General features: G+C 35.2%; 1 protein-coding gene across 1 annotated transcript in view; it reads left to right on the forward strand.

Moving 5' to 3' along the window:
- Positions 1 to 18,776, forward strand: part of LOC110098814 (polyadenylate-binding protein 4-like) — a gene marked incomplete in the record, with an annotated part of 43,789 nt that overhangs the window by 12,865 nt on the left and 12,148 nt on the right.

Here is an 18,776-nt window from a genome sequence, read left to right on the forward strand (position 1 = left end):
TCTGCTCGATTTCTAGGTGACACCGAAATTCCGCCCAACTTCCAAGTGACGTCGAAATTACGCCCGACTTTCAAGTGATGCTGGAATTCCGCCCGACTTTCCAGTGACGTCAAAACTTTGCCCAATCTCCAAGTGACTCTCGAGTTTTACCCGAATACCATCTAATGTCGGAGTTCTCCCCAGCCGCTGACTGACGTCAGACTTCTACCCAACGCCTGACCTCCGCTCGTCGCTAGATTTCTACCCGACGCCAGACTTATAACCTTTGTTGGGTTTTCGTCGGACATCTATCCGATGCTGGATTTCTGTCCATTGCTGGACTTCTACCTGACACGGTCCTTTCGACCTCTGTCGCCAGCTGACTATGGTCCTTTTGACTTCCGTCGCCCACTGACTACAATTCTTTCGGCTTACGTCGGCTGTCGACTACGATCCTTCCGGCTTACGTCGCCCGCTGACTACAATCCTTCCAGTTTACGTCGCCCACCGACTATAGTCCTTCTGACCAAACAAACATATAAACAATGATTCTTTTTATTCCCACTATGTAATGTACTCTATAAGATGTACATCAAGCTAAGGCCTTCCCCCAAAGAAGGGCCTCATTTGTAATTAATTGCCAATACTAGTGGATTCACTCAACTAAGCCAGGCCCTATGGTTTTTCCCCATTTTTAGGGTTTTTTCATATAAAAATCTTGGTTCTCATAAATACTACACCCCCTCTCTCTTATTTGATTGCGTGCCAGATTTTTGTACAACGCTAAGATGCTAAACTTTATATTTCTCCACCGCGGCGAATACTCCAGGACGCAACAGTTTGGCGCCGTCTATGTGAATTGTGATTCTCGACTGGGGGGCAAATTTTGCTTCAGCCTCAGAAGGTTATTCATGTCATGTCAACTTCCTGACATTAGCCATTATTGCATCAATTTCATAAGAATCAAATGCGGACTGGGGGCAATTTTGACTCTAACCGTGGTCAAAAAGATCCTCTAATGCTTTTAACATCAAGATTATATTTTAGAAAAATTCAAGCAAATGTAAAGATTGCAAGCTTTATACAGTCCCTTGCTGGGCTTCTACTCATTGGGCAAGGTCTTAATCTCGACCTCAAAAAATGCAGTAATGACCTAAAGATAGACCATTCTTCACCTTTGATTCGAAATACACGTGGCATGCACCCCTTCCCAATCAAGGCAAAATTGATTCCACGGGGATCCGACTCGACCTCTTCCACACAGGTTAACTTCATCGAGCAAAGGCTCTGACATACAACCTCGTATAGGTCTTACATCATTGGTGGATTCTCTCGACCTCTTCCACACAAGTTAACGTCATCGAGCAAAGGATCTGACATATAACCTCGGATAGGTCTCACATCCTTGATGGATTCTCTCGACCTATTCCACATAGGTTAACGTCATCGAGCAAAGGCTCTGACATACAACATTGGATAGGTCTTATATCCTTGGTGGATTCTCTCGACCTCTTCCACACAGTTTAACATCATCGAGTAAAGACTCTGACATACAACCTCGGATAGGTCTAACATCCTTGGTAGATTCTCTCGACCTCTTCCACACAGGTTAACATCATCGAGCAAAGGCTCTGACATACAATTTTGGATAAGTCTAACATCCTTGGTGGATTCTTTCGACCTCTTCCACATAGGTTAACATCATCGAGTAAAGACTCAGACATACAACCTCAGATAGGACTTACATTCTTGGTGGATTCTCTTGACCTCTTCCACACAGGTTAACGTCATCGAGCAAAGGCTCTGACATACAACCTCGGATGGGTCTTACATCCTTGGTGGATTTTTTTGACTTCTTCCACACAGGTTAGCGTCATCGAGCAAAGGCTCTGACATACAACCTCGAATAGGTCTTACATCCTTGATGAATTCTTTCGACCTCTTCTGTAGAGATTAACATTATCAAGAAGTGCTATAAGTGAACAACATTCTCTCTACAAAAGATTTCATGAAAGTGATTGATAAAATCATCACTCATATAAAGGCTTTAGCAGTTTAACAATGCCTCCAAAAATATGGGAAGCAACATATCAATGCACACCTCAAAGATGTAATTATAATTCAGTTTCCTCCAAAAGACAAGTTCACAACTTCATATACAATATCATTGGAGTTACATTGCAAAAATTGTGCATCAAGTTCATTTTTGTAAGAATTTGAAATTAAAAAAGTATAGTGGCATCATTTGTACAAGCTACTATCATCAAGCAACAAGAAATTTCAAAACATCCAAATATCCTTGGTGGATTTAAGGGACTTCTTCTTTACTGCACACAAGCAACTCCTACAACTTCTTCAAAGAAAGGATATAATCTGATCACCATCAAGCCTACACTCTGTTAACAATGTTAGTGCGTTGCCAGAATGCTGACAATGTACACTACTTCGACCCCTTTCATAAGGGAAATCTGATGTCCGTATATTTCAATATGTATGCATATTGCCTTACAAAATGCCACTGGAAACCTATCATCATCGGCCCTTCGTCTGATATTTGCTGGCGGTCTTTTACTTCATATCAGCTATCATCAAAATATCGCTCGACTGCTACTAGCAGCGCACCCTCAAACTCTCTCATTTAGCTCTACACTCGGTTGTGGACTGCCAATGGGTTTCAGCTCGATCGTCCATCGCCAACAAACTTTCGCTCAAACAGCGTCGAAATTCTCTCCATCTACTCATCACTTATGGTTCTCCTCCCTGATACTATTACCGTCAAATCTTCTCAAATCACCCTCGCATACAAGCATCAATTGATCTTCTTTTGTCAAGGGTAATCTATTAAGAAGATAGCCTCTTATCGTGACTTCTTCTACAAAATAGAGGGGCACTAAGCTTGATAGGGGAATGTCGTCTATCTCCGATAGTGGAATGCCTCCAATGCAAGAAGAAGGACACAAGTGAAGAACAAGGAGAAAAAACATCTCCTTCTATACAAAAGAGGAGCACTGAATGTAAGTAGGGAAAGTCGCCTATGAAAAACAATGGAAGGCCTCTTGAGCAAGAAGGAGATAGGGGAGAAAGGAAAGGAAACTAAGTTACCTTAGATTGTTAATGTGGGTTATCAATTTAATTCCAACCCTAAAAACTAAGTTACCTTAGATGTTCATCTAAGCATACCTTCAGATGCCTATTTTATCCTATCCTATCGCATCACAGAATAGCATTAAAATTATTTAAATGATTTAAAATCTCATTTAATTATTTTTTCATGGTTTTAAAGCACAAATCGATTGTTTGAAACCATGTGGTGATGATCGGCAATTATTGTCAATCATCTTGGGCAATGCTAATGATTGGCATGTGCTGAGTTTAAATCTGTGAGTTTCATTGTGGTCATTTGACTTAAGATCAATGGTTGAGATGAAGCCACCTTATTTGTTCAACAACAATTAAAGGCTACTGGTTCGACTTGATTTGGGCCATTAAATCCCAATGCCCTAGATGTCATGGTTATTAAACATAATCTCTGTCCCGTTAAGGTTAAGGTTTTATTGTTGTAGTCAACCATTGCGTTGAACTCTCCATGGCTAATCATCGAGAACTAGGGCTTGCTGCTAATTTTGTTCAACTCACCAGGAAAATGGCTACCTGACATTCACTTTGGCAAGGCTAGATGTGGCCCAGTTGCCGACAAAGAAGGTGATAGAGATGATTACTTCGGGTTTGAGATTATCTGGATAATTCATGATGGAAATCCAATCCAAAAACTCAATTTTCTTTTAGGATCACAGAGTCTTCAACATCCTCACATGCTCTATGGTTCTCTTTGTGAGCAAACATGCATCTCTCGGTAGTTTTCTATGGTATTTGTAGTTTAGGTACAGTGGCGGAGCCAGATATTTTATTCAGGGGGCCTAAATTAAAATAATTTTGTTTCCCTTCTCATTTGGAATGTTAGAATGCATTAAAATAGTTGTCCATGAGCCTTTTGGTTCTCATTTGGATTGCCTTATCCGATTAAGACCATATTTTACTAACCAGAAGCACTATCTTTTTCATTGGAAAGATATTTGGAAAACCTCTTCAAATGAATAACACAAAAAGTAGCCTATACAGATTCTGATGCACTTAATCGTGAACTATTTATTGGGCATTTGGATGTTTTAATGATATCAAAATTTGGCGATCTTGGGCTCATTGGATTTGTCTCATCGAACTGATCGATTCAACTATAAGCATGTCACGTTTGGAAATCGTTTAGTCACCCAATATATGGTTTGAACGTTCCAAATGCATTCTGGGTCTTCGATTTTGACCCATTTGGGCTCGGATTGAGTCAAATTTGGTGTCGTTGGGTTCGTAATTTTGAGACGTTCAGCCAGACTATAAGTTTGTTGAAATCAGAGTTCGGATTATCTCCTATTTAATTTTAGAAGTTTCATACTTGATTTTGCCTTGAGATTTGCTCGATCAAGATAAATTTTTGAAGACATATCATAGATAAAAGGTATAGATATAAAAACACTTTTGATCTTTTGGATGTTATTTTATTTGTCTCTCTCTCTCTCTCTCTCTACTATTGAGCATAAGCACACTAACTAGAACTTGACAGACATATCATAGATAAAAGGTATAGATATAAAAACACTTTTGATCTTTTGGATGTTATTTTATTTTGCAATTGAACTCTCTCTCTCTCTCTCTCTCTCTCTCTCTCTCTCTCGGATTTTTGTTAGGGGGGGCACGTGCCTCCCCTTCCCTCCGCCCATGTTTAAGTAGTTTCAGTTGCTGATTGTCTTGGGTAGTTCTAGGAATTGACCTGGGTTAGGTTGATTAGATAGGGTAGCATGAATTAGTTGGTCCTAAATTGCCTAATTTTTGTAAGGATAAGCTAATTGATATAAGACAAATGTAGTTTAGTATGAGATGAGAACAATTGAATAGTTACACTGATTGTTTTTAAAATATGTGAGTGAATAATGATAAACATGTAACTACTATTGAGCATAAGCACACTAACTAGAATTTGACTAGGATGAGATGATTCTAGCTTACTAGATGTTTAATTCCAATGAAAATAAAGAAGAATTGAAACTTTGTGAATGATCTAACTTGTGATGAATTTAAGATAATTAATGGCAAAGGGAAGATTAGCCAAAGTCGATCTCTACTAATAATTTGACTTCATTAAGATCTCGGTCTGTCCTTAGAAGTCCTCTAAGGCTTGTGAACTTATACACTTAAGTAGTTATGCACTTACAATTAAAGGTACTCAAGAAGAGTAAAAAAAAGCTTTTTTCAATTCAAAAGTCAAGTGCTTAGTATTACAAAAGATTTACTATTTATAGAAATAAGAGGGAGGCTAAGGGGCTATTTAGTTTGATGAAAAGTGAGTATAAAATATACCAAATGAAGAGGTTTTAGGAATTTTAGTCTTTTGTATGATGAAAAGAAATGCAAAGTAAAATTAAATACATTGTAAAAAAATGTAGTGTATTTGAAATGTTCGGAGTTATTTAGATGAATGTAAAATAATTGCATGTAATAACTTTTTTTTATTTGAAGTGAAATGAAAACATTGTCAAGCTCAACGATGGTGGTGGTTGAAGAAAAGGGGGGATGTGGCACTATTACAGGCAGTGGCCAAAGGAGGTGGTTGGCATCTGGCTACGACAACAATAATGGCATATAATGTATTGTGTATTTGAAAATCGATCAAATTTAACTATTTTCAAATGCACCAAAATTAAATTAGAGGTTGAATTTGAAATATTTTAAAATCTTATTTGCATTTCTTTTGCTTCAAATTAAATGTCAATGTTTTTAAAACTCTTGTATTTGGATACCACATTCCTTCAAAACAAACAACAACCCCCCCCCCCCCCACCACCACTAAATAATTCATTTTTGGTGCATTCAAATGTCGCCGTTTTTTGGCAAAATTTCAAATACATCATTATCTAACTCCGCGCCCATTGTTGGCCCCCTATCATCATCGTTTCCACACCCCCACCCACCCACAAGCAATCATCATCGTTGGGCTTTACTCTGCCTTCATTTTACTTAAAACTAAATAAATAAAAGAAAAGTAATCACACACAGTTGTTTAACTCATCCAAGCACCTTCAAATATTTCAAATATATTTCTTTTTTTTTTACATTGTATTCTATTTTGCTATGTATTCCTTTTTTAACAAAACAAGCTGCCTCTATAATACACAAACATACTTCCAAAATCAAACCTACCACCTATTATTATTATTTTCTTAGCTGCCATCATTATCACACCAAATATTAACATGAAATCACTTTATGGGCTATGATATAAGAAATATGTAACACATATAAGCCTAAAATACAACATAACACGAAGACCCAACAAACCTAAAATAAAACATCATGACATAAAAGCTCATCAACATAAGGGTAAAAAATACAACCATGTGTCTTAGGTACATAACTTAGACTTTAGGATGACGACAATGATGAAGATGTTGCCTTGCATCACTAACTTAGGGTAATAATGGTTTAACTATATTATATAAAGTTCTAATTAAGTATAGACTGCATTAATTATGGTTATGTTATTCTCAGTTAACCAATTAGTTCATTTATGCTAGGGATGACTTGGTTAGAAAGTATTAAAAATGACTGATGGGGACATCAGATCATCATGGAAAGTTTACCAGAGACGTGGCCGCCGATCTACGGCCACGATCGAGTCTTTATATTTTTGAGTCATTGATGTATTTTATTTTTATGTAGTTTATTATTTGCTTGTGTGGTATTTTGAGTCATTGATGTATTTTATTTTCATGTAGTTTGTTATTTGCTTATGTGGTTTTATTTCTAGTCTTGCCCCCTCTTATGGGAGTTGTCGTATGTAAGCCCAAAGGGCGTTTGTGTCTTTTTGCCTTGAGTCATTTGTAGGAGGCTATTTAAAGCCCCACTTTGTTCTATTATGATTAATGAATGATTATTGAGATTTCTTCTTGCACTTATGTTGTGAGAACCTTTGAGAGTTCTTGTAGAGCTTTGGAGAGTTCCCTTGGAGAGGGAGATTGGCGCAATACCCACCAACCTTGGATACGGCCGGATTCGTGGTTTATTCTTCTTCTTCTTTAATTTTGTCATAATCTCCTCGTTGAACTTCCCCACTCTCCGCCTTCATAAGCTCCGACCTCCTCACTCGATCCCTCATCCACTTCCCAAAACCCCATGACCCAATTGCCCCAAGCCCCTTTGCCGCCGGCTCACAACTGCCGGCCCCCTCATCTCCCTAGCCGCCGGCCGCTCCCCTCCTTTCCTCCATCCAAATTTATTTCCTATTTTAGATTAAATTGAATGTGGGAAGATTTGAAATTCGAAATTCATCATTGTGAATTTTCAAAATCTTTCCTAATTTAAATAGTCTATTTTATGAAAGTTTCTTAATTAACTCAATTTGAGTTCCAAATTCAAATTGAATTTAATTGAGAAATTACCTAATTCTCCTAGCCTATTAAATCTCCCCAAATCCCCTCCCTAATTTCCCTCTCAGGATCCTACTGCCGCTGGCACCAATAAGGAGTCAATTAGGATTTGTTTCCTAATTCCCCACCACCCCTCAAAGCAATATTTCTAAATCCCTTCCTCACTTAATTGGCTGAAATTACCTCTCCCGTAACTCCTCAATTAATTCCCACATCTAAGGAATTAATTAAGGAATTCCAAATCCCTCCCTAACTCCTCCCGCCAACCTCTCAATCCCGTCAGCTGCTTTTCTCGTCACCTCCCCTCCCCTTTCCTACCTGCATGTGAAGAACTCTCTAATCTAGAGCATGTGCAGGAAATCTCACTCAGCCTTCTATTCCTATTCACGGCTTGACCTCTCCTCAATGTTCTCTTCATCTTAGCCTACCAAAGTCTGAGAATTTCCCTCAGGTTTTCAGTAGAAATCTGAGATTGTTGTCAGATTTTATGAGAAGAGGTGTGGAGCTTGCATCCTCTCTCCTATCAAGGGAAACTTCTCCTTCCTTGTGACTATTGAAGATATGCATCTTATTTGCTTTGACGGAAGCCATGGACGAAGACTTCGAAGGCATCGAGTGGAGGACCTCCACCTCTCCTTAGCAAAGGTTTTCTCTTTCACTTGCATCGTATTTCTTTTAAGTCTAAATTCTCTTGGTGTGATTGTAATCGCGAAAGTCTCCTCCAAGTGCTCATGCTAAGCTTAGTTAATTCATAGGAATTGGGCGTGCTTTCTCTGCGTCATAAATCTCGTTGTTAGATTCAATGTTTAAAATTGCGTATTCGGGTATTGAGGCGTTTTTCATTCGTGAGGCGAGGCGTAAGCCTCAAGGCGTTTTGAGGCGTAAGCCTCAAAATCAAAAGATTGCGTAAACATAAAATAATAAATTTTTTATATACTAATGAGTGAATAATATAAAACATAAAAAAACTATATATATATATATATATAAACCTTTTTTTTAATATGCATTTCGTATTTTTAAAATTTTTATGACTATTTAGTTAATAAAACTTAATATTTCATATTTTTAGATAAAATATTCTCTTTGAAGAATGAAATTATACATCTATTAGTAAAATTTAACCTCCAATATTAAAAAGGTAAATAATTAAAAAAAATTAAATTAATTAATCAATATATTAGTTTTTAATTAAAAAGCACAAGAAAGAGCAGCCTTCCATCATATTGATTTATATTCTTATCAAGAAATGATTTGCACGAACTTTTTATTTCATCCCAGCTTTTCCAAGCCCCGAACAAGGCATATGGACCAAAACATGTACTTAGGGGTGTCATACGACCCGAAAATCCGACTCGAATCCGACCCGAAAATTTTGGATTAGGGTCAACCCGAACCCGAAACGGGTCGGGTTCAGGCTCAAAATTTCTACCCGTTTTAAAAATCGGGTTGGGTTCGGGTTAACCCTTTGACCCGATTTTGACCCGACAACCCAAGATTGACCCAATTTTGACCTGTTTTTTTACCCGAAAAAGAGGAGATAGACCCGTTTTGACCTGAAAACTAGCAATTTTTTTTGTTGGAAACAGGTCATTTGGGTTGTGTCGGGTTGACCCGGACCCGAAGAGGGTCGGGTTCGGGTAAGGAAAACTGACCCGTTTTCAAAAACGGGTCGGGTTCGGGTTGACCCGAATAGTGCCGGCTCAGTTTCAGGTTTGATCAGAACCCGACCCGTGACCCGAAATTGACACCCTTACATGTACTCATCGAAGGCCCAAAAATGTCGACCCAGGGGGATCACTTATGCTTTTTACACCTACCACCTCCCAAAGACGTGTTGATTACTACCATCTCGACTGAGTTGAATTCTTTTGATTCAAGGGAAGTGCGGCTTTACTAAAAAGTTATCTTAGGAATAAACTATATATTTGCTTTCTAGAAACTTCTTAGCTTGTTATATAACTGTTATAAGGAGAAAAAATGGGAAATGAAGAATATGATATTTTGAGCTTTTAAGCTGATGTGTCTTCCTTGGTTTTGTATCTCTTCTAGCAAGTTCATTTCTTACCGATCCACTAGATCACTCCCTCATTTTAGTTTTCTATTTTTAGTAGCCAATCTTGTACAGTAAGTCCATATAAAGCTCATGAACAAAATTTGATACAACAAATATGCTGAAGAATCTTTTAGAACTCATAATCTTCATTATGAGAAATCTTTTAATATTGAAATGATATAAAAAATATTTAAGAAGATACTTGTTGACCTCATTATTCGAGGCTAATTTTCCCGAAATCAATCTCTAGCTCCTAGGTCTTCGTAGCCTAGTGTAGACGTTGCCTTTAGGATTTCCCTTAGGTGGATACCCGACGTCATAGCCTCGACTCAACCTCCTGACTCGATATAAATCATCACTAATTCAAATAAAATTGACTCGGCGCAAATTTGATTTAACAAATGATAGTTTCAATTAAATCCAAATTAAACTAGTTTCAAACCTATTAAAATCAAATCAACATTAATTGGGACAAATTGATTAAATCAAACCTTTTAAAATCTCTAAAATAAAATAGAAATCAATATTCATTAAACTTGATATTAAGTGAATTTAATCCGATTAAATTGATTATAACCACAATTAGAATAATCAACTCAAATTGTTTTAAATCAATCCATAGATCCTACTTGTCGATTTGAATTAAGAGAGCGATAGGTCTAGTTAGACCAAAATGAAATAGGAGTTAGGACTGGTCTAACCGAACCCACGATCCCCCTCTCGATTCGGACGGGCTGATCTCCCTCTAATACGCGAAAACGAACTCCTCTTCGAACGGAGAACTCCCAGGCTCTCATTCGGAAAACCCCTCCCTTCTCCGTCGCCCCTGCTCTCTGCTCGCACGAAGCCCCTCCGTCTCCTCCCAGTTCGCAAGCCCTAGTCGACTGAACCCCTAGACGAAGACCTCCTCCCTTCCGGCATATCTCAGCTCGCGAGCCCTAGCCGAGAACCTCGCCGTCGTTTGCCCTAGCCGAGAGTTTAGGTATACTTCTTGCCATTTCTCTCTTTCTCCATCATCCTCTCCTTCTTCATTATCATATTTCTTCTTCATCTCCATTAATCTTCTTTCCCATAACTCGATGTTAGCTCTTTATCGATGATGTTCAAATAGAGGTTATGTTTTGGTATAATTGCACTATACTTATTATCATTTATGTCTATAAGAACGTGATCCTGGAAGGATAAAGAATAGATTTCTAAGATAACTCCGAAGAATTCCAAATAACTAGGATGTAAAATGTTAAATAACTAGGATTTAAAAGATCAGATAAGCAGGAACGAAAGATCAACTAACTAGAAAGGTTTAGGATCTAATGTTTTGATTATTATTTTTTTTTTTTTGAGATATTTATGCCAATTAAGATAAATTCTTATACACAAGATATGCCTAAGCTTTGAATTCATAATCTCTTGATTAATAATTAAAACTCTCAACCGACAAATTAAGGTGAGAAAAACTATTCCTGGAAGTTACAGTTGTGTTGTGTGTGATGTGAAAACTCAATTGCATTATAATCTACCACCCTTTTCTAAATTCAAAATTGTGGGAAAAAAAAAACAATTCAAATTTCTGTATTGAAGCATGGACTGTTCAGATCCTCAATCGATGTCATTAATCGATGAAGCATGTACTGTGTGATCAGGAAGATCTCGTGTTCTCTGTTAACATCTGTAATCATAAACAAGTTAGAAGAAATCTAATTTGTTCGATTGATCATTTTTTTTTTCAATTTTGTTTTTTTATAATACTTATTTTAGGATTTAAAATATGAGATGAATGTAATATCTTATTAATTAAATTAATGATAATTTATTAAGACGTTTGAACTTTGAAGTGATAATTTTTATTTGTTCAAATTAACTTATAATAACACTTAATTAATTAAAGTTAATATTTACAATTGATTAATATTTAGATTAATTTCTTTCTAATTTAAATGAATGAATACTATAAATTTTGATTTAAAATTATTTTATACTTCGTAATTAGATTAAATAAAATATATTTGTTATATATTAATATTTTAACTAACTATTAATTAGCTAAACATTAAACTTATGAAACATTAAAAATTTTATTAAATAAAATTAAAGCAAGGATAATATTGATCCATTTAATAAATTTTTTAATTAGTTAATATTATTTATTAAAATTGAAAATTTGAAGTTACAAGCAAATATAATCAAATTAAATTTAAAGTTACAAGCAAATATATAAGGCTTCATCCGAACTCCCCTTGCCTCCCCCTCCCGATGTTCTTCCATTTTTGATACATCATCTCAAATGCACAAGCAATCATCATCCCAAATAGAATTGTAGACGGACCGAGCCAAGTTGAGCACGTCCTTTTCCATGTTACATGCAAATATAAACAAATTAAATTACAAATTATCAATGTTCAAGGCTTCCCCCGAACTCCCCTCGGCTCCCCTCCCAATTTTCTTCCTTTTTGATACATCGTCTCAAATACACAAGCAATCATCATCCCAAGTAGAGTTGTAGGCGGACCGAGATGAGCCGAGCATGTCCTTGTTCATGTTTGTGTTCGTTTATTATCATCTTGTTCATATTTGCTCGAACTCTATTTGATCTTTCCTATTTCTGTTCAAATTTGATTTGTTAAGTTGATGGATATTCATGTTTGTGGCCTCATTTCATTTATATTAAGAAGTTGAATCCTGATCAAGTACATAAAATATTGCAATTCAATGGAATGAGGCTACATATTAGGTGGCGGGACATTAGTCAGGTTGATATATTTGATTTTAAATTTACTCTTGAACTTTATTTTTTTGTTATTGTATTAATACATCGTATGGACCAACTATTTTGTAAATGACCTTTTCTTAAGTTCGTTGATTCTAGAATTCCTTATATGGACATTTTAATTGTCCTTTTAAATGGTCAAGAAGAATGACCATAACGATCATATTTATGTTAACAACTTTGGTATGTATGTTGTATTTGAACCTATCACGTTTGAAGCACGAGTGCTAAGATCACCAAGGGTAAGTAGCTTACATAATAATTATTTTTATTATTTTCTATTCAATTTCAATTAATTTCTTGGAAGTGTTTTATTAAATTTAGCTAAAGTATAGTGGTCCAAAGAAGACATATTAACCCCGAACTGGAAAATGAAAAATGGATAATATGGTGACTATGATCATTAATCAATACATAAATTCTCCTACACCATTCTTAGCTGTTATAAAGTCTATCGATCTCTATATATATAATTTTTTGTTTATAATAATTTCATAGCTTTAAATGATCCTTATTTTGCTTATGTAACGACTGCTTGTTGATTCTACAGTTGTGGATTGAGTATGCATAAACTTTTCTAATCTTAATTAGAATATTCTTTGTAATTTCTCATTACAAGCAAAATAAGAATTCATTTAAAACTATGAAATTATTATAAATAAAAAATTATATATAGAGACAGTTAAACTTTATAATAGCTAAGAATGGTGTAGGGGAATTTATGCATCAATTAATGACAATAGTCATCTTATTACCCAATTTTTTTCAGATCGGGGTTGATATGTTTTTTTTGGACCACTATATTTTTGCTAAATTTAAGAAAACACTTCAAAGAAATTAATTGAAACTGATTAGAAAATAATAAAAATAATGACTAGGTAAGTTACTTACCCTTGGTGATCATAACACTCGTGCTTCAAACTTAACAAATTCAAGTACAGCATATATTTCAAAGTTGTTAACATATCTATCATCGGTGTGATTATTCGCCCTGATCATCTAAAATGGCAATTAAGATGTCCATATAAAAAATTATATAATCAACAAACTTAAGAATAATGTTTAAACGTCAATAAAGTAGTTGGTCCACAAGATATGTAAATGCAATAACAAAAAATAAAGTTCAAGAGTAAATTTAAAGTTAAATGCACCAACCTGCCTAATGTCCCGCCATCTAACATGTGGCCTTATTCCATTTATATTAAGTAGCTGAATTTTAATCAATTACATAAAATAGTGCAATTAATTTATATATAAAAAAAATCAATAGCTTCACAAGATTGGTGTCTTATGATTAAGTACATAAAATAGTGCAATTAATTTATAAAAAAACCAATAGCTTCACAAGATTGGTGTATGCTTCACAAGATTGGTGTATCCTGATCAAGTGCATAAATAATTGCAATGAATTTATAAAAAAAATCAATAGCTTCACAACATGTTATTAAGAAGTTGAACCTATACGTTAATTCCCAAACAACAGGTTGGTGTATGCTGTTTTTGTATGAAAAAACATTTTTTTTTTTTGGGAATTAAAAAAAAAAACATTTTTTTCATCAAGGCCCAGCTTGTTGCTTTAAAGTTCAGCTCTTCATGAATTTTGACCTGCTTGTTTCAATAAAAAAAAGGAATGTCAGAATAAACTTAAATGTTTTCATAAAAGAAATTTAATTAAGACAAAAACATTACAACTTTAGAACAAGATCAGTAGACACATATATTTAAAAAAAAAAACATGCGTCAAAAGAAGGAATTAAAGCAGATCCACGCTATTGATAATTAACAACTTATTGGTATAACATTTGAAAGCAATGAAAATCTGACAAACTTCATGGACAAGAAAATCTGGTAAAATAAAAGTTCATATTGCAACGGCCCAAACTCTCAAGTCTTAATCATCAAGATACTATCTGCTTAGTTTAATAGCCTCATGATTTTATCAATTTTATAACATATGTTATTACTTATAATATTGTTGTATGTCATTGATTTCAACTCTAACTTCCAACTTATGCACTTGAATTCTTGTTGGATTCCTACTAAAGGGCTCTTCCAATTTCAACCAACTAATATATCATATACAGTTAAGGGCGGAGCTATAGTGGGGACCATGGGGGCATGAGCCCCCACTGGCCCTTTAACATATTGTAGAACCCATTTTGGCCCTTTAACATATAGTAGAGCCCAAAACAAAATTGACCTATGCATAAAACAGAAAGCCCACAATTTGGCCCATATATAACCAGCACAAAGCCCTAAACAAAATCATAACAACATAACAACGAAAAGTAGTATAGTAACCTAGAACAAAGTGTTAGGATTTAATAGAGACTAAAAAATAGAATTAATCGTCTCCCAAAGACATGCTAAATCATCGAGAAGAATTTTCGGAAGCGTACATGAATCCATTGAAATGCAGAATTGAGGTTTTCGGTCTTCCACGTTTAGAGCGGCGTTCTCCAAGAGAGCGAGAGATCCCTTCTTTTCACTCAAGATGGAAAATGAGGGAAATGAGAACTTCATCGTTTAAACTGGGGACCACGACCTTTTTATACTTTAAGTATATTTATTTTATTTTAGCCCATCATTAAAATAAAATAAATACCCGACCTCTACATAAATTAATTCCATACAAAATTAAGAGATGCCGCATAAGCCAAATAATAATTTAATACTTAAATAGATCATGAATTTAATTGGCTTAATTTTAGATAGCTTATAATGTACAAAATTTTATTTATATGTAGCAAATTTATTAAAATTCATTTTTAAATGTATGATTAAATTTATTCAAATGGATCTTTATATTCTTATTTATAAATGATAATTTTAAATATCTTTTGTTCGCATGCATGTTCAATATCTTAATTATATTTTGAAAAATCCTTATATTTTTTCAACTTACAATTTAATTGAAAATCCCAAAATAAAGTTGGACTATTAAATTATGTTGTTACAGCATCCCAGTCCTAACAAACAGTGATAAACTTATAAATTTCATCTCTTTATTAAAGAAAATATAAAATAAACATATTGAATTTAAATTTTCATTATTTTTTTTTTCTTAATTTGGGTCAGTATTAAATCTTATAATTCTGTTGATCTCTATCTTCCTATGCTTAAGATCCTATCGTTGCTGTTCATAGAATACAACTTAAATTGTTTAAATCATTTTTTGCTTGGAACATTTTTAAAAACATATATTTATTTTATTTTTGTTATTTCTTCAAATGTATTTAGAATTTATAATTGAATTTAAATTATGGAAACATCTTTATATTTTGTAGATTAATGTCATGTTTTTTATTCATACTCACTTAGTAAATAAGACAATTATTATTTTATAAATTACTTATCTCATTAGTAATTTCTTGTAAATAAGGGTATTTTGTGAAGATTATAATTTAATAATGATGTGCGACTATATTCTTGATGGAATGATTGCATCTTTAAACGTTAAGGCCTATTTTTAAATAAAAACATTTTATTGATAAATAAAGGGTTACAACAGAGATAGACAAATATCTAATAAAATGCAGAAATATAATGAAAGAAGGAAACTGATATTAGATAACTGGTAGTTGGGCTCAGTAGTTGACCGAGACATCCAGTGCCCCACCAACATGCACGGGCCATCCAGTAAGGTGATAAAGGTTCCATCAAAAAGCACCAAAGGTTGCCGCCAGCAAAAGATAGGGCACACGTCCCGGCCACATCATAGCCCCCCAAAAAAATCTGTGAGGCACCGAAATCCAAAATCGGAATACCAAACAAATTAACCAACAAAACAACAAATCATTAACGTCTACGACGACCCCTGCCACGGCCCCTTCCGCGGCCCCTAACACATGAAACCTTCGAACGACCAACATTAGCACGAACCAACGAGAAATCATTCCCTGGGTCAGAAACCCCACAAAAATCCGAAGATATGAAATCAAAATCCGAATGGTCAGAAACAAATTCACCCTCAGAAGAGTCATTTAACCAATTTATTTGGTCCGATCTATCACAACTCAGAGAGTTCACCAAATTTATCGTAGCAGCCGCATGCACCGGAACATTCACGAGCTGATTTGAGCTTTTAGATACTTCAGTTAAATTCTCCACCGGCACAACATTATTAACATCAACAACAGGTAATTCTAAATCAGCAGAACAACCAACAGGCCCAACCGGAAAAAATCGAGGGCTCGAAACATCAACAGCACTCAAATCAGGTAAAGCATCAGCCCCATCCCGATAGAAACATCCAGCAAAACAGGTGAAACCGTGGTAACAGGCAAAGGCAAAACCTCCACCCCAACACCAGATTTCAAACAAATCTGGTCCGTTTCCATAATATCAGGAATGAGATGATTAGAAGGAAGATTCAGGGAAGGAGATAAAATAGGTTCAGGGGGGTTAAGATTTTGCTGTATCCCGGCATCCACCGGAGGAGTAACCGAAATCAAAGGTGTTCTTAAATGAGAAACTTGTTTAGAACATTCCGATTTTTTGTGACCAACAACTTTACACAGCTGACAAAAACTAGGAACATCTTCAAAAATAACCTTTTGAATACCCACACTTCTCTGGCCCTAACCACACCGAATCAGGGTGAGATTTTGAGATATCAATTTCAACCAACAAACGAGCTACCGAGGGACGCGAACCCACCGCCGTCGCATTATCTGTTTGAATCGGCCACCCAAAAATTGATCCCAAACCAAATAAAATCTTGGAAGAAAACAGGTGAGGACGCAAACCAGGGAAAGAAACCCACACCGGGACGATCGGCGACTCCTCCGACAGATCATTTGATGATTTTCATGAAACAACCAACAACAAAATAGGACCGGTGAGCAAAAATTCTACCATAATCTAAATCATTACCAAGTTTAATCAACACATTTGTTTGATCTAACAAGGTTACCGAAAATTCACCGGACAGTTTAAGGTTGGAAAAATTTTTCGAATGAAATCCAACACCGGACGTTTCAATGGAAACTTACCAACTAAAGCATACTCAAAAGGTTTAGCTAGATGGAAAAACTCATCCTCTGAAAACCATAACGCCGGCAAGCCACGAATGGTAGACACACGACATTCTGGGAAAGCAGTCGAAACCGAACCAGAGAGCACATCCTTGAATGATTTAGAGTTCTTACCTTCAATAAAACCAGGATCCAAACGTTTATTAGCCATGGAAACCGCGATCTCACCGGCGCGAGAGAAGACGGCGGCTAGGGTTCACGAAAGGGAAAACCCTAGCAGACATGAGGGGAAAAAATTCGTGTTAAACGTTTAAGGCCTATATTATTTCATAAAAATATTATGGAAATATTTTAATTAAAAGATTTATTGTTTAAATTTAATTATGTGTTACATATTTCAATACTATATATATATATAGGGTTCACGAAAGGGAAAACCCTAGCAGACATGAGGGGAAAAAATTCGTGTTAAACGTTTAAGGCCTATATTATTTCATAAAAATATTATGGAAATATTTTAATTAAAAGATTTATTGTTTAAATTTAATTATGTGTTACATATTGCAATACTTGAGAATATTTATTATAGAAAACGGAAAATAGATTTCCATAACTAGTAGAATGCGTGAAACAGTTACACACATTGTACTGTTCATCAACAAACAATTTCGTCAAAAATTTTGTGTTTTACTATCCCATCGATTGTGCGGATTTCACACTCTCTCAAATGATACATCATCAAAAATTGATTTCATCTCTTAGGAATCTCGAGGTATATTTGAATTAAAAATCTTAAAAAATTAATTTATGATCATCCAAATTCTGAACTCAGCAAATTTAAAGTCAAACTGAACATTTCAACAATACGAACCCGATGACCACAACCTGAATTGGTTCGTTTCAAGGAACTGCAACATAATCGAAAGATTAAAAAAAATAATTTTATAACAAAATGATTGCAAAATATAGCATAGTTATAGTTGAATCGAGCGGCTTGATAAGATGAATTCAAAGAGCCCAAGATCATTCAATTATGGCACCATTAAGGTACTTAAAGACTTAGTGAAAGCTCTATGATCAGAGGAATTAACATGGATCGTTTGATGGAGCACTTCTAATTTACTATGGATTTTCATTATATTTGCGGAGTATGCCGCTTGCAAAAACCTATAATTATGGAAGGAGAAAATTAGGAAAAAAGGAGAGCTCTCGTGCATTTTTCAGCCATCGTCGACGACCACCACCAGATATTGGCACCGGCAACCACCATCGCCACCGATGACAAGCTTTAAAAATCATCACTTTCCCCAAAATGTTAAGAAGATTTCAACATGATGTTTAGTATATTTGCCTGACTGTAGGCGTCAATTTTCTAAATTCCTTCTCGGAAAAAAATTAAGCCTTGTTGTTAGGCATAAATCGTTCATCTGTGGACATTTGATATTTGTTCTCTTTTTCAATAGTGAATAAATGAGGATCTTTGTATCACTTACAACATATTGATTTTGCAACTGGGATAGGCC

This window comes from Dendrobium catenatum, unplaced genomic scaffold (genome assembly GCF_001605985.2).
Source record: "Dendrobium catenatum unplaced genomic scaffold, ASM160598v2 fragScaff_scaffold_1645, whole genome shotgun sequence".
Taxonomy (NCBI): domain Eukaryota; kingdom Viridiplantae; phylum Streptophyta; class Magnoliopsida; order Asparagales; family Orchidaceae; genus Dendrobium; species Dendrobium catenatum.